This window comes from Platalea leucorodia (assembly GCF_965183815.1).
Source record: "Platalea leucorodia genome assembly, chromosome: 7".
Lineage (NCBI taxonomy): Eukaryota > Metazoa > Chordata > Aves > Pelecaniformes > Threskiornithidae > Platalea > Platalea leucorodia.
Window position 1 is genome coordinate 38,322,904 of NC_138829.1, and position 17,959 is coordinate 38,340,862.

Sequence of the window (17,959 nt, forward strand, 5' to 3'; positions counted from 1 at the left end):
CCCCTCCTCCCCTCCCCAAAAAAAGCACCCAAAAAACCAAAACCAGCAGAAAGGTCAAGAAAGAAGATGGAATACAGACTCTGACATCAGGCAGGCAAGAATTCTTTAGGGATTGCATAAAAAAATATTTTGGCAAATAAAGAGGGATGACAGCAGCTTGGAAGGGACCCAAGATGAAGTTGGAAGAGAAAGTACATCTGCTGTAGAATGGATGTTCAGTGAGTTTAGAGATAAAGAGTTTAGAGATAAAGGGGAGGAGAGTAACAGGGCAGACAGATGGGGATTAGTTCTGCTCCAGTCTTCACTGACATAAGCACCGTGGCCACTGTTGCTCTTCTGACAGAGCATTCCTTTTTGCATCAGTTCGTAGAATCATTCCTGGACTGTAAAGCATAAATTCAGTTACATAGTGACATAAAAGGGAATTTTTACCTAATCCTTCTGTGATTTTTCATTTCCCCTCCAGAGGGCAATGGTTTCAATGAAAACATTTTGTCTTATGTTAGGCTGATACCTCAGCTTGAGTTAGAATTTTTTTTCTCTTTTCCATTGATTACAATCAGCCAGATTTAGATTGATCAACGGCTCTATCAGCACCTTGCTGGCAAACAGTGACGCTAATTCATGTCAAATTCAATTAATCAAAGATGCACATTTTCTTTGTTAAAAAATATTTGTCTGTGGAATGAATGCATCAACCGTAAAAAGAAGGTTCTTCAATTCAAGTTGCCTAAATACATTGGTTCCGTAGCTGCAAACATGCTTTCATGTTCCCATAATCCCTGATAGTAAAATCATAGAAAAATCATGTCTAAAATCAAAATGTTCTAAGATCCAAGCTCACAAAAGGTATCACTTGGATATTTCTTTCCAGTTCCTTTCTGCTTAAAGATAACAACTGAAAACTTTGAACAAGAGATGGAACAGCAAGGTCTAGAGTACTTTGGTAATTTTCTCATTTCCTTTAAGAGCTGTCTTAGTAGATCCTGATATGAAAGATTAATCAGCTAAGACAAAACAAAGGAAGACTAAAAGCTTTGATCTTCCCAATCATCCTTCCATTGTCCTTCCTCATCCTCCCATTCACCTTCTTTCTCTGTATCTATTCTTTTTAATTTCCATGTTTTGTTAAATTCAAGCCAAAATGTTGATTTTCTCACAGCAATTTTTGTGTTCTCTGCATACCAACAGACAGCACCCACAAGGCAAAATGAACCATCAGACCTGTCCATTTAAATTGTTAACACAAATATTTAAAAAAGAAAGATTATCTGGGTCTTTACAAATAGTGCTGCTGAGCCTGTGCTCTATTTTGAAACATTTTCAGGTATGACAACTTCTTGGCCTGACAGAATATTTTAATCTGTTGGATAGAATTAGCCAAGCATGCCTCATTCAAGCATCTTATGAATGGATTTGCCAGCTGGGCAAGGGCTAATATTAGGGTTTGTGAAAGCCAGAAGGAAGAGATTGGTTACCAAAGAAACAAACAGATCTTTAAGCAGATATATCCAAGAGATATCCCAAGCTCAGCCTTAACCTGGTCTGGTAACCCCTTCTGGCAAAAGATTAAAACTTCGGCTACAGATATAAGAGAGTAAAGGAAGGAAGCAGAAACTCTAGAACTGGTGTGAATCCTTCTCTGCTCTACAACAAATTGCACAACATGTTGAAGAAAATTCCGTTATCCTGGTTTAAAAACTGGCTACAGAGCAACATGCAAACCGGCACCAATGAGATTTTCTGTGAGCGGAAGGAGAAATGCTATCAGTTGAGGGAAACTGCAACCAGAATCTGTGTGTGTGTGTGTGTGTCTGTGTCTGTGTATGTCTCTCTGTATGTGTGTGTGTGTGTGTGTGTGTGTGAGAGAGAGAGAGAGAGAGAGAGAGAGAGAGAGAGAGATCCCATCCTCAGATGTAGAAAAGACAGTAAACTAGCGATCAGTTTGGATGAGGATGACAACATTGAAGAGCCAACTGGTGAACCTAGCTACTTTTTGCAGCCATTATATCTTCTAGGTAAGTATCATATTTTGAAAAAGTCCTTTCTGACTCTCAAGTCCTTTGCCAAAGTGGTCTGTAAAAAAAGATTCGTGTGAACTTTCACCATTTTCATATGAAGGTGAAAAGAACCATGCTTGGTGCTGCTCAACCACCAATTACCAGTGTCATGTTTTCCCTCCATTTTTATTTCCCAAGTAAATAATTCTGCAGTCCACCGATATTTGTATTTCTTGCAGTGCTGCAGTTTTGCTCACTTGATACAGAGACCCTTGTTAATGGCCAGAACAGAAATAGCTGGTTAAGTGCGGTTACAAGGCATTGCTGCCCTGAAAACAGCAAACAGACAACCTGGGGAGTGTGAGCCATGGTGTGAAAAGGTAGAATGCTTTCAGAGTTTCCTCGGCAGGTAGCTGGGCAGGACGTTCATTAGTGTCAGGTCATCTGGCCTTTTCACATGGTAAGAAAAGAAAACCATGGGATCTGGTTTGTGGACTTAGAAAATTGGACTGCGTGTCTATCTTTAGAACGGATCCAAAGAAAACATGGTATATGGTAAAATTACAAGTTGAAAGTCTGTACCCGGATTTCACTATGGAGAATGATACAGAGTTAGATGACACAGATTTATAAATGGTTAAATGGAAGCAAGGCGAGATGGACTAAAGTAGGTATCTCTTCAGGACTTTTCAGTGACCTAAGAAAGCCTTTTTTTCTGGTCTTGTTAGTGGAACATTTTTTCTAATGCCTCAGGCAATGATCTAGACAGGCTAGCCTGAAAAACCAGGGATGGGAATGCAGGTTTTAGCTCAAAGTCAAACTAAACTGCAGCGCTGAAGATTATGCCTCCCTGGTCCATAGCCATGGATACAACCAACCTGGTAAAACTACTTTTAATGCTCTGTTTGCTTCATTCTTCCAGACACTGTGTCCTGGGCACCTTCTGTGCCTCAGCCTCCATCCGCTCTCCCAAAGGCAGGCTCTCAGAGAGAGTAAACATTTTTTGTCCCACAACAGGCCCCAGCCTGGCTGGGGCTTTCAAGATCGGGTTGCGGCTTCAGCAGCAGTACAAGGAGAACGAGGGGATGATGAGGCGGGTGGAGGAGAAGCGGGCTGCAGTGGCATGGAGCGCCCCGGGTACACGCCAGCCTCGGCAGGCAGCACAAGAGTGGGGAGGAGGAGGCAGCTGGAGGTGGGAGAGGAGGAGGCCGCAGCCCGGACAGGCAAGGCAGCTGTGCTCAGGGCACAGGGGCTCCGGCGGCGGGGCCTCTCCGGGTGCAGAGAGCGCCGTGGCAGAGAGACGGGACGCGCCTGCGGGAGGACGAGCCACGGGCACAGCGCCGGGCCGTCCGCGCCCGCCCCAGCCAGAGCTGAGGGAAGCCCCCGCCCGCCACCCGCGCCGCGGCCGTTGGGGCAGCCCCGCCCGGACGGCAGGGGGCGCGCGCGCTCAGCTCGCCCCGCCCCGCCCCCGTCCCTCCGGGCGGCCGGCGCGGCCCCGGCGGCGGCGGTGGGGGCGGCCCCGCGCCTGCGCGGCTGGGCCGGGCGGGGCGGGGCGGGGCGGGGCCTGGCGGCCGGCGCTGGGAGCGGGCGAGGGGCAGGGCCGGGCCGGGCCGGGCTTGGCGGCGGCTGCGCAGCTCTGCGGGGGCTGTGGCCGGGCGGCTCCGCGGGCTCGGCGGGGAGACGCCGCGGGGTGCGGGCGACCGTGACTTCCAGCCGGCGGCTGGGCCGGAGCGTGTCAGCGGCGGCGAAGGAAGGACGGTGAGCGCAGCCCCCGTTCCCGCGCCCGGCGTGCGAGCAACAGGTCCCGCCGCGGAGCCGCCAGCCTCGGCTCGTCGGGGAGCCTCCCCCCGCGGCCACGGCGCCCGCGCAGGCCCGGGGGTCCGGCCGGGCCGGGGCCGAGCGGGGGCGGCGGGGCCGAGCCGGGCTCGGCGGCTCTCGGGGCACGGCGTCGCTCCCCGCGCCCCGCCGGGCGACGGCCCGGGCTGTTGCCCCGGCCGCGGAGCGCGGCCGGGAGGGGCGGCTTTGGCCGCTGCGGCTACAGGTGCCTGCGCCGCGGGGCGCCCGGAGCCGGCGTCGCTGCGGGGGGCGGGCGGCCCCCAGGCGGCCTCCCGGGAGCTGCTCCGGCGGCTCCCCTCCCTCGGGGCGGCTCGGGGCAGGCGCTGCCAGCTTAGGCCCAGGAGTTGCACGGAAACCCTCCCGTCCTCGGCTGCGCGCTTTCTCCGCGGGATTACGGGGGGGCGTTCGGGTTTTAATGAGGGCAGAAACTTGAGGCTTCCCCCTTCTGCGCCTCCGGTCTCCCGGCAGCTCTGTGAGGAGATCGCTTTGGACTGGCTGATGAAGCTTTGCAGGGTTAAGTTAAAGTAGGTTGGTGTGTTTTATAGTCGGCAGTAGTTAACGCACCTCCTGGCTCGGAACTCCTTCGTTGTCGGAAAGCCCGTAGCGATAAAACGCTTGGGGCGGGTGTGCTTTCCGCGCTGGGGGCCGAGGCCGGGCTGCGGCGGAGACTGCGCGGGCGAGCAGCAAGGGGCACCCGGGGCTTGCTGAGGCAGGCGGCACGGGAAAACGGAATTAACTTGCATTTGACCTTTTTGGGAAGCACTGATATCAAAGATAGAACGCTGTCTAAAATAACAATATCCTTAGATGTCTCACGTGCGACAGATCCCTGAAAAACAACTTAACGAGGAATATTAAAGGGGTAAATGTCAGCTAGTGCTGTGAGGGTTTTTTCTTTTAAAAGGTAGTTCTTAAAGCCTCTACAGTGGAATTACTTGGGCGTAAACTAGTTCCACGGGTCGCTTACTAGAAGAAAATACTTGCATTCTATGTAAGTGATGATATATTGATGACTGCAATTAAAATTCTACGAAGTGACTGGTGGTGGTCTCTTTCTAAGTGGCTTTTTCTTCAGTGCACAGCTTCATATGCCTTAAAGGGACCTGTCTGTCTTTTTCGAGGATTGAGGTGTTTTTTCCTGAATTTGTCAAAAATAGGATATCTTTGAATTGTCTTTAAATAGGCATCCAAGCCTGCAGTCTTTTGTTTTTAATCTGTCCTCTGAATTTTCACAAACACTATATCTGTTGTTCTTAACGTCACTTTAGAGCTGTTATTACAAATCGAAGTGTCCAACGCTTTAGACTCTGGTTGTTTTATACACCTACGAACTGTTTTCCAGCATGCTGTGATCCAAAAAAATTCAGTATTTCACAGGTTAGAAGTTTTAACTAATGGTTAGTATTGTAAATGGTTTAACAAAGTGTCAGATATTTATATTGCAGCACTTTGAGAAGCAGCATACTAGAATGTTAAATGTAATTAACATTACTGTTGATAAAGTAATACAAAGTTAAATGTTAATACGTGATCACTTAACTCTTTTCAAAGTAGTTCTTTCAGATTTTACATCCTTCCAATGTGTGTCATGTTACCTTGGCATATGTGGAATAGCAGTGTAATTTTTTGCTGTATAGAATTAGGTGATGGTAAAGATGGTAGTTTTCCTTAGTTTTTATTAAATTTCCTTTCAAAAGATCTGAACTTAGTGAGAAATGTAAGTAAAAATATTTCTTCACTAGACTGGTTTAGCCACCTTGGGAATCTGCAGGAGTTACTCAGGCCGTTGCGTGGTGTCGGGCATCTTTTGTTACCACAGCAATATGTGATGTGAAGTAGTAAAAATGCAGTGTAGACGTTAGCATTTGTACCGAGTGTTATGGATGCAGAAAGCTTCATGTAGTCTGAAGTTCATATGCAACCATATATTTTCCCATGTAAATAACTATATTTTCATAACACTTCCATTTGCTGCTTTTTAATTAAAATCTCTTGCTATAGTTTGAAGTTGCAGGCTTTAAAAAAATCCTGCGGCATTGTTAGATGCAAATTCTGTTATGATGTCTCCTCAAAGACTGGATCTTACAATCAAATGCTAACAGTTGTAACTACCTGTTTCAGCTACTCATTTTTTTTTCCAGTTTGTGCTTTTGATTAAGTGCATTCCTGTTAGTGTTAGGCTTTTGGAACACTGAAGGCTAAGATTTCAAACAGCCTGCTACTTCTTAGATAACAGGATTCGTATTTGTATTCATATATCATGTTTAAAATTCTTAAATGTTCTAGTAACTGTTTAATTTTTTTTTTGAAGTACTTGCTTAATGTGACAGGTAGTGTTGCAGAAAGGCTTGACATTACGGTATTTGAAACACTAAAGTAATTACTGTTTTGGTCATTCATCAGAAAACCTCAAGACTTTTTGTAAATATTAATTAAATACTGCTGTATTGTTTTGCTTTTATTAATGGGCAAAGAGAGGCATTTGTATATTTGAAAAGGTTTACTGGTGTGTCTGTGATAGGAAACTCATTTGGTGGCAACAGTTTATACTGTGGTTTAAAATCAGGTATGCTGGCAAAATGATTTTTCTAGTATAATTATCTACTTCGGAACTTTCTTCAATACACTAATTCTGACAAAAGCATTTTATGTACTCATCTTCCTTTCTGCATTCATAATATAGCTATATGAGAAAGTGTTTTAAGTATAGTTCAGCCTAAAGTATGAAGCAGAACTCTAAACAAAAAGAGGAAATTATAACTACATAAGTAGTTTATATACCAGGCTATTTTAATGTAACTTCTAGGTTTTAGGGGGGTTTTTTTGGGTGGTGTTTTTTTTTTTTTAACCTGAGGTGATAAACTGTGTATGTCTATTGGTAAAGACTTGTTTTATACTGCAAGGGTGCCTAATTGCGTACTAATAAATAGCTGTGTGGCAAGAAAAAAATGCTGTAACTCTCAAAGCTTGCATCAGTTAAATTAGAAAGCAAACAGATACCATTAGTAATGCACAATTGTACCAGGAATGCTTCTGTTCTGTCAAGCAGGAAACTCAGAAAGGTCTAATATTGCACACTTCTTTTTTGGCAGAAAAAGGGTGTGATGTTGCATTTCTTTACAGATAGGTACGTGGTTTGAGTACCTCTCCAGTATGTTGAGATTTGGGTTCGAACAGCTCAGCTTTCTGGGGGGACTTGAAACCCCCATCTCACTCATGTCAGTTCCCAAAGGGAATGCCTTAACTGCCAGGCCACTGGGTGTTTGGGTGTGAGGTCCTTCCAGACACCAGCCAGTTTCATTCTTCAGGAGTAATGTTCACTTGGGAAGGGAGTGACTGGGGTATGTAGCCCAGGGACTGGCTGGCAAGAAGCATGATCGAGTACAAATTGATGATTTGAACCCAGGTCTCCTTGTTGCAGGCCAAGTGTTGAAAGAGTAGATGAAAGGGATTTTTTTTTTTTCCTAGCATGGTGTGAAATTATGGAGACTTAAACCTCTAATCTTTATGTTTATTCTTGGCTGACTTGGCCAATTCCTACTCATGTTGGGTATTAGACATTTGAACAACGTCTGCAATGTGCCCTTTTCATTGTAGAGCAGAGCTTGGTTGCTTATCTGTGGGTTATGGAGTCTGTAATAGGTGGCATGGTGTTTAGATTCTCTTGTGGATCTAATTCTGCTTTCTTATAAGATGCCAAAAAATTAGATACAAAAATGTAATTGTTTCAACATACCTATAATTATTATCTGTTGTATAAAGATCACCTCAGTGCCTTGTGTTTCCTTAAGTAATTTGCCTATTGCATCATATATCTGTTCTGGTTGGCCATAATTGTCTTCTAAAGAAAAATAATGAGTAAGAAATAATTAATGTGATTTTATGTTAACATTTTTAATACTTGATTTTGCCTGTAGTCTTTCACTTTTTAAATTTCTTCCCTAAGATTAAAGGCTTGACAGTTGATACATGTGACGGTGCAGTTCATGGTTGTTAATCATAAACCTGAGTATCTGAATTTGCTATACTTTATCAGCATAGAAAATAAACTCCTCATCTGCGAAGTTCTAACAAAAGAATAGATGATATAATAGATGGAAATTCTGGAAAAAGATAGTTCTTAAGGAAAATAAGGTAGAGCCAAACCATAAGTTTCATTCTTGTCTTGCATCAGGATTCATTTTCTGGGCAAACAGTTGGAAGGTCATACTTGGCTATTTGGCCATAACAGATGATTCAGAAGATTCTCAAATGTTTTTGGTTTTTTTGGGGGGAGTCAAGGAGGGAAAGTAGCTTAGAATCAGGAATGATTTCTGGTAAGGGTATATTAAAAGGGATAGGACAGTTAAGTGGCCCTTTACAAAAGGTATTAGGAGTACTCAAGTGTGGTAATAGTATGTTAGCATCTAAAGCACATACCTGTGTATGTGCATCAACCGTTATATGAATAGTCAGTGTGAACTGTCTTATTTTCATTGTGTGAAGTTGTTGAATGGTATCTTCAAGCTCTCTAGAAAGTTGAATTCAGCAAAACTAAAAACCTTTGATAACCGGGAGGTGCCAGTGCAACCTCAGCAGCTGCTCTTTGACCTGGCAATGGCACTGGGAGGAGGCTGTATGCATTCCAAGTCTGTTTCCAAGGATAAGTGTGTATTTTTAAAGTCAGGAAGGAGATGCTGGAAAAGAAGTATTCATTTAGGTACCAGTAGTGTTGAGTGGAGTTCTGAGTACAAATGTATGTGATCAAAGGAGGACAATGTATACTAGTGCCTAAAAGAGTCACTTCTCATTTCAACAGTGTATTATAAAGATTGCCAGCGATATGTGTGAGCTGTTGTTAGCAGTGTGATGGTGGTATAGGAGTGACTTGCATTTCATGAGGTGTATATGAAAGAGTAATGAAACTTAAAAAGTTCACTTTGTTCAAGGCTGAAGGCAGGTAAAATATAACTGGTATGATGCCTTGGGAAAAACACGATTGAGAGAAATTACTTCGCTTTTGATGTTTCCCATCACCTGTCCATTTCCCTGAAGCCAAATCTTGATCTTGGTTTGAGTGGCAGAGAGATCAGCAGAGTCAGCTCTCATCTGAGTATTCAAATGTAAACCCAAGTGTTCTTTTAACTGAGATGATCTTCACAATTAGGGTCAATGAAGGTAATATGCTTCGGTGACGCCTTCTCTATTAATCACTTATTTAGAAGCTGGTCTTCAGTGTGGCAGCGGAGAAACCTAGGGAGGGAAGCATGTTTTTCTGCATCATGGTTGTGGTACCGGGTTAAATTCTTCAGCACAGCAGATGTCATGACAACTTTTTCTTTTTTATGCACCTCTGTGCGTGAAGCTAAGGCTTGACCTTAATATTGGATTCTGCAGTGTTCCTCCAGTGTCGTGGTTGAGAACTTGTGGTCACCCTTGTTTGTCTTGTTTTATCAAATTGCCATTGACTTGTCAGCTACTGTTAATGAAACTTGAGATAGATTCATCATAGATTAATGCAGTGCACCTTGGCTAAGAAAATTAAAGTTTCCTTCATAGAAAAACTGTGTTACAGGTAACTGCATTGTGCACCATAGAAATTAACTGCATGTCTTGTATTGGCTAAGAGAACGTGTTGCTAATTCCTCTGGTATGTCCTAAATGTTCTCTCATCTCTGAAGGCAAAGCTCATCCTTTTGGGTTAAGCATCCAGAGATTTCAACAGATGAGGGTTTGGATTGTATTGGTTTGTATTATATTGATTGTACTTTTTACGTACGTATATCCTTGTTTTCAGAGAGCAAATGCCTTCTTCCCGGTGTTTGAAAGGGCATATGATGTCAGCAGACAAACTTAGTCTTGTGTTAGTGGGAGAATATAGCATTAGGGGACATCACGTGATTTCTGTAGAATCAGTTCCTGTAGGATCAAGCGCCAACGGAATTGCTTACTGCCACTATGCAGTGGCATTTACATTTTGTTTGAACAGTATTTGAAGTTCTCAAATGTAGGAGAGAAGGGAAGTGACTTGAAATGAAACTGGATATACGTATTTAAAGGTGGTGATTGTTGTTGTAGAATAATTAAAACCAACATAATGCAAGCTCTTACCATTTCATTTTTTTCCAGTAATCAAGATGTGTTCTAAATTAGTAACCTAATTACTGGGAGGAATTAGCACAGTGTCTTAGAGTGAGGTAAAAGCTGATCAGGTCAGCATTGTCTTGTTGGGCTGACTGACTAAATGACTTATGAGTCCAGGAGTTTTAGTTTTGACCAGTGAAACAGACTGTTTCACATCTTTATTTTTTTTAAGAGTATAAACAGCACTAAAAATCCATTTGAGCCTAAGTTGTTCTTAGATTTATAGACTTTCTACTGAATTATCAATTTAATTCTTGCCTGTTCATAGAGTATTCATCTCATGTGTTGTGACCTTCTCTCAAGACTTTTAACTATTGTCATCAACCTCTTCATGACAAAGCATGTTGCTTCAAGCTGATATAATGAGGGCTAGCTAGAACTCTGAAGAGGCAAGTTACTTGGCTTCAGTGGCAAGAGGAGGAAAGTGGCAATCTGAGAATTCTACAGTCAGGTAGACACTCTTCTACCTTTTAGCCTACTTGAATTTCGTCTTTCTTCATTGGCTCATAAAGCAAGATGTAAAGATTAAGGACTGAAAGTGTATCCCAAGGAAAGCTAGGAATCCAAAAAGTAAATGTCGTTTGTCCTTTCTCCCAAAAGAAAAAATCCTGAGGATGGTTGTAAGATAACAGAACAGTTGAAAAGCTATTCAAGACTGGTCATTTTGACATATTTGGTAAGTCATTACTTCCTTTAAGCTTTTGCTAATTTTCAGTTAAGGAGAGGTCAAAGTGAAGTGCAATGAAGAGCTATTTCTTCTTGACTGAAAAAGAGAATGGTGCATCTAATATGATGTTTTAAAGCAGCACTTGAGTTATTTTGGCTTATTGATTATGAAGTAATTTTTAGGTTAAACGATTTCTTTTTTGATATCAATGTCTTGTTTAGACTAGTAAGCTTATTGCAGTTAGGGAGTAGTCATATGATCAATTTTGAATAGCTATGATATATTGTTTTTCCTTAGATCTTTCCTGATTTAGTATCGACTTCTTACATTTTTGCCGCTGCTTTTTTTGGCAACTTTTCTGTTGCTCCTTTTCTTGCATTCTTTGCTTCTGCGGACCTTCAAACATGAGTATTTCTCAGTCTCCTCTCTAAATAGGGAAGATGGACAATATTGGGAAGGAAACAGAGGTTCTGTGTGTTGGATCACACCATTCCTATACTCTCAAGTCTTACGACCTTTTGCTGTCTCTTTCCCATCATATTATTGCCTTGTGTCTTAAGGTTGGATTGGCTTGTAAAACAGTACCTATACTTAGCATTTCTTTCATTTTGCAGTACTGTCTTTGTTCTCCTTTAGATCTTCTGGTGCTTCCGTTCTCTTACCTCTCATTACAGCTTTGATATATTCAAAGATACCCCTTGATTTCAGTGGGAAATTTTTCTGTAGTAAGAGTGAAGTTAAGCAGGAATATTGCTTTTTATGGGACATGATGATGACTATTATCTAGTAGTATGGAAAGCAGAGTAGTTCAGTGCCAGGACCTCAAGAAATAATTTTTAGCAAGTGTGTGGTGGGATGACTAGATGTCTGTGAAGTGTAATAAAATTGGACCAGACTCCTAGTTTCTGTAGAACTGCCGGGAAAGTTATCTTTAACCATAGTATCAGTTTGCTGTGCTTTCTGTAGTGTGAGTGGCAGCCAGAAAGCCAACAAAATACTAAATATATCGGGAAAGGCATTAAGATGACAGAAGACATCATATTGCAGCTATGCAAAACCCTGCTGTCCTCACTCTTGTGTACGATTCAGGTCTCTGCATTTCAAGGAAGCACATAACAGAACTGAAAAAAAAAAAAGGGGCACTAAAACCAATCAAGGGATGGAGCCTTACAAGAACAGACTAGAAATACTGGAACTCTTTAGTTGGAAGGGGATGTGATAGAAATTTTAGAAAAAAAGCCACGGAGGCTGTGGATCTTACAAATGCAGGATGCAGTTAATTAAAATGGTAGGTTTGAAACAGATAAAAGAAGCTTGGTACTTCACATACTGGGTGGTGAACTACTGGCATTTATTGCCGTAGGAGTTTGTGGAGGCAACCAATATCAGCATGTTCGAAAAAGGAGTCACCCAGGCAGCAGATCCATTGACAGATATATTTAATGGTTCATAATTGAGTAGTCAGGGATGTACCATCTGATGTCCTTTAAGAATTGAACTTCTGGATGCACAAGTTTTCCCTAAACAGCATGTCTGGTTGCCACTGTCAGATGGAGAGTTCTGGGTTTGATGGACCGTTGGTCTGACTCAGTAGGGCATTTTTATGTTATTATCCTAAACAGCCAGAAACCATGTTTTACACCCTACTGAAATTTGTTCTGTAAAAATGTGGTAGATTGTCTCAACGAGATGCTGTGCCGCATTGGGCTACAAGCATGTAACAAGCTGGTTTTCTGGAGGTTGGTTTGTTTGTTTTTAAAAAAGGGGGAAATGAAGAGCTGGAAAATCTCAGCAAGGGATTAACAAAATAATATAACAACAAAATAATAATACAATAACTGTGAACTCCTCTCTACAAAAATGTCATATTTAGTCTCATTTGGGATTCTGTGTTGATGGCTCAGTTTTGATCAGTGGACAATGTGCAAAACTGGGTGGGGCCCTCTGTTATAAATGCATCTGCATGATGCTGAACTTGCAATTTGTATTATGTACTTGTTTGGAAAAGCAAAGGAATCTTAGAAGCTAAAAACCTCAGTTAAAGGTGGGTGGGAGGGGACAATCTGGAGAAGGGAACAGTTAGGCCTGCTTATTATGTACAAACTCTTGAAGCCTTGAGTGTGGTTTCCATGACTGATCAGTGGTGGTTCTTAATTTATAAACCTTATATGAAGTAAGGTGTTTAATATGTGTTTAATCCTAATAAAAAGTACTAGGGTGATAACTGCACGGTACAAATTTTAAGGATTTTACTTAATAGGTTGTACAAAATCTGAAATACCACTTCTGTAGTAGTAAAGTATTAAATATTTGCATTTATGTTTTCTTTTAAATTTAACAACTTGAGTTGCAAACTTGAATTTATGTATACTTCTTCCCCTAAGCCAGTTTCTGACTTCTGTTGGTGAGAACTTCATACAGTTTCTCCTTCTGTCAATATTTTTAAAGTCTTTTCTATACAAATATTTAATGAATGCAGCTGCATACCTAAGTGGCTGGGTAGTAAATTGTAGGGTAGCTTGTGTTCCCTTTTAAGTGCACACTCTTGTCAAATCTTAGAAAGATATTTAATGCTGTTCTTTTGGTATTATGTGTGTTAGTGCTCCGTATAACTTCTGTAGTTGGGACTTCATGTGATAATTAAAATTCCATGCAAAACCTCAGTTCTTGATTTCTTAAAGCTTATTTGAAATTGAGTATTTAGCCGTTAAGGTGCATAACATGACTAATCAGTGCCTGTTAAACATAATTACTAATTGTTTAACAGTTCACGTTGTCCTTCTGATACTTTTTGGCGAGAGTGTGCTTTTTATTCTCAGATGGATTTGTGACAAGTGGCACATCTGGTTCTGGCTACTTTAGAAGAAATTTAGATTGCACCTATAGCTCTGGGAAATCTTGCCAGATTTGGTGATGTCAGTTTTTTGCCTTTCCCTGCTCATCTCCTCTGTTCTAGTTCTTCATTTGCAGAATTAGCAGAAGTGCTCGTTCCTCGGTCATTTCAGTTCATAGTGTAACATCTGACCCAAACTAAGATGCTAGTCTTAGCACTGAAGTGGCTGAGGTGTCAGCACATGTTCCCTTCTGCCAACTCTGCTTTTGGGATCAGTAACTTCTGATGGGAGCAGAGTCTACAGCTGAGGATAGTAACTTAATCTGCTACAACAAGATTTGCTGGAGCTTGTCTATCAACATCTTTAAGCTTGCTGTCCCTTCAGCTCAGCCTCTTATGCAGCCTTATTTGCTTTATTTGAAAAAATAACACAAGGAGAAATAACAATTTGCCTTATTTTATGATGTCTTTGCAAAAAATTCAGTCTCACTTCTGACTTGTACTTTGAGAAACCCATAAACAATCAGGCATATTATTGCTGACCATTATACCATTGCAGGTGTCAAGGATTCATATATCATTACATTAGTATATTCTTACAGGTATATTTCTGAAAATTTTTATTTAGCAGGTAAAATTTGCACTGGCTTTGGTTTCCAGACTTGCAGGGTAGAACCATCCAGAAATGCACTGTATCAGTTCAATTTACACAACCACATGGTGTACAGGACCAAAATCAAAATAGACATTGGTAAAAAAGGGTAAGACCTATTACTCAAAGTAAGACTGAAGTACTGTGCATGGGAGCTATTTGAATGAGTGCTTGAAGTTTAGAGGAATAAGAAAGCATTAGAAGTATGTTTATGGGTTTAGCTTGTTAAAACTTAAAGTTCTCTAATAAATACCCCATGTTTGTATTCAGAATTCCAGAACTGGTCTTGGAAGAATATAGGTGCATACTTAGAATGATTTGAGTTAGTGGAGTGCAAAGATATTAACAAATCTCATTGACCTCAAATAATAGATTCTGATTTCAATACTTAATTTGTTAGGTGATTTTCTTTTTTTCTGGAACTCAGCATATTTTTAATCTGTGAATGTTGACTAAATGTCTGGAAGTAAATGTAGAATTCATCAAGAACAAAAAGGTTATGAATGCTGATTCTGTTGGATATTCTTCTCTAGATAAATCCGAGTAGATAATTTTCTTTTCTAATATAAAATGTCAGCTGGCTTCAGGTTGAAAATACATCCCAGATAGATAAGTGTCTTCCAACTGACTGGTCAATTGGAAAAGGGCATGTGAAGCTTTTTGATTCAAGTTCCAAGACTCCTGGAAGAGGTGGATGAAGTATGATCATCTGTGGGATACCTAAAACTTCCCAAACTGTGGGATGCCTAAACCTTCCTAGTATTGCTCTATTATTTCTTCTTTGCAAAAATAAATTTTGTTATTGCAGGCACTGTAGCCTTGGTAGTGCTGGAACAAAATTCTCTGCCTGCATTGCTGAGATGATTTGCAGTTTCTGGTGACCAGAGAGCTACAACTCCTCTCAAATGCTTTCTTTAAATTGAGTGGAATAAAACTGTTTTATTTAACAGAGTGTCTCTGGTAAACAGATATGTCAGAACGATAAAATGGTTGCTTTGATTTCAAAATTTGTAAATTTCTGCAGCTTTAAAGCAAAGATTATAGACTTGACTTGGAAAATTGAATGAATTATCATATTGGCGTTCCTGGGTGATAAGTCTGTTGTCTCCACTGACAATCACTGATGGCTGCTGCATTGATTATTTTCAAATTTTCAAGTGGATTTAAGGTATAACTTGACCTAAATTGCATTGTAATAATTCAATTTGAAGTGACAGACAGAAATAATGGATGATAGATAATCTATATCCCAAAATTTTTTTCTGTTTCATAAGTAGCTGATGGTAAAAAGTAATGATAAAATTTAGAAACTCCGTCAGGACTCACAGAAAATCAGATATACCTGCTTTGATGTGCCTCACTAACACAGTTGGTTGATTTGGCACTAAAGATTAAACTCAGTGACCAGACTTGCCAGTTGATTGCTCTGAGTAATTGGCATGTGAACAGTGTTGCAGCTCTTGTTCAGGAGGTCAGTATATTTCTGACATTATTTGAAAAAGTGACTGTTGTTTTATATGCTCAGGTTCCAAACAAAATATTAAAGTCACTGTAGTGTTATTGGCTTGTTCAAGAAAAGTCTCTGGGTTTTTTGGTTGGGGCTTTTTTTTCCCCTCCCCTACTGAAAAAATCTCACTATTAAATGCTTCATTAGGGCAAGAGCCTATGTTCTCACTCTGCAAAATTAGAAAGCATAATCTGGAACCTTGGTTTTTTTCCTAGTGTCACACAGAGTGCATGTAACAAGTCCTCAGAGTGGTGGGGGAAAAGAAAGTAATGTGCAGCGCTGCTAATAAAAAACCTCTGTCTATGAGGCATTAGTACAGTAATCAGAGGAGCTGCTTTCCAGTCAGGTACCAGTGCTGTTCACAGTGTACCTGCTGGGTTAGAAGTTGGGCTAACCTGTTGGGCTTTTTAGAAAACTAGTACTGCATCATATCTCTGCTACCCTCTTTTGATTTCTAGGCTTAGATGAACTCTAAAGCATAAAGACTTGCTTTTGTACATCTGACAAATGGAAAATACAGGACTGCAGCACCTGCTGTTACTTTTTGAACTTTCTTACTATAACAAAATGAAAATATTTCCAAAACTGATTTTACTGGCATGGAATGTGACATTTAAATTCTCAGTTAAAATTCTGTATTAATAGTATTTTCAGTCTACTCAGCTTTGCCTGAAAGATATTAAAATATTAAATGGCTTCATAATTGGACTATATAGTATCTGTAGGAACAACAGTTGCATGTTCTAGTGAGCAAAAGAATTTAAGGTTGGTGCCCAGACAGTAGCCTGCCACCTGGCCAGGACCCTGCAGAGCCATACTGTGGGATGCGCTGGAGTGTCAGGGAGGGAGCAATCTGTTGTCTGAGAGCCCTGTTCTCTTTACTCGTGATTAAAATGCAGGTACCCAAACTAATAAGTTGTCAAGAACTTGGAGAGCCTGGTTAGCATAGCACAGACAGAAATTAAATTCAGCATGGTTTATTAATTTCAGGCCACTGCCAGTTGTGCTAGACACAGGACCTTCACAGTGTCACTTTAATTTTTTTTGTTGTTGTTGTCTCTGTCTTATCCTCTAAACTCCTATCTGCAGGCTTTGCCATTGTGCAAAGTTTCCTGGTCTCTTAGTGCTCGCTGGAACCGTTGACTAAAATATTTTTATTGCAGATCTAAAACATGTTTTGTTTCAGCCATTATACTGAGTGGTACTCTGAAAATTGACCTGCGGTCATGTCAGGCCTCTTGATTACGCTCACTCACCCAGTCCTGTGGTGGAAAAAAAATTACTGGTTGAAAAAAAATTGTTGAGACAATCTGAGGTCCTAACACCTCTCCCCTTATGCTGGGGAATGGAGGGAGCCAGCAGCGCTGCCCGAAGAATACCATTTAGCTGCTATAGCTGTGTGATAGGTTGACTAGAATTATATCCTTGTGTTTTGATGTCTTTTTCAGTTTACACAGCTATTTGGATCCTTTCGTGCCCAGTCCTTAATAAAATCTTAGTCATGACTTCTGTAAGTTGTTTATTTTTGTAAGCAAACCAGTTTTTTGCTCTAACTTTTGTTGAATAGCCTGGTGTTCTTTTAATTAAAAAATGCGTGATTTGACTTCTGTAGGCTGTTCCTTATCTGTACATCCTTTTGTGTGTTTCCTTACTTTGTTTCATGTGTAAACCTTGGTGTGTGTCTATAATTTACACTACTGATCTTTAGACCCTTCTGGTTCTTTTAAGAAAATGAGCAAAACCTATTCTGGGTGAAGGTGTGCATTTTTTTCTTTGCATAAGGGAAAGCTGAAGCTCCCAGACTTCTATAAATTATGTTGATTGATATATCTTTAGTAGAGACTAGTCTAGTTTCATTTTTAGAAGAAAGGATCAAGTATTTTCCTCATAATGTGGCCTAATACATTTGAAAAAATGTCACTAATGACAGATAATTTAAAATAGTCTGCAACAATTCAGGTAGACATCAAGAAAATACTGCTTAAATCGCAGCCTTATTTGCATTGGGTGACATTACTGGATTGCATTCTAATCGATTCCGTAATTCTTAATTTTGCCCAAAAGCTCCCGTTTGTAAGTGGGACCCGAAAATGCTAATCCTAGTCCTAAATCCACATTTGTAAATTTCTTCTGAAATTGAGAAAGCAGATGGCATTCACTGCCGTCCTGGTTTTTATCTGACATGCAGGGTAAGCATGTCTCTTAATTTTTCTCTGTTACCTTTAGGTGCTTCTGTGTTCCTGAATCATTTGTTGCTGATCATGCAGCACAGTTCTGGAGTGGTTTTAGATTTTGTTTGTTCTTAAACACACAAGCACGTGGAATTTTCTTGTACACACTT

General features: G+C 40.9%; 1 protein-coding gene across 1 annotated transcript in view; it reads left to right on the forward strand.

Annotated features, from left to right (window-relative positions):
- The first annotated feature begins 3,617 nt into the window (after positions 1-3,617).
- The window catches only part of PALS1 (protein associated with LIN7 1, MAGUK p55 family member), a 61,120-nt gene continuing 46,778 nt past the window's right edge, over positions 3,618-17,959 (forward strand). The window contains exon 1 of the mRNA XM_082318812.1: positions 3,618-3,758. The gene's annotated coding sequence lies outside the window, so the exon portion shown is untranslated. The remainder of the gene's footprint in view (positions 3,759-17,959) is intronic.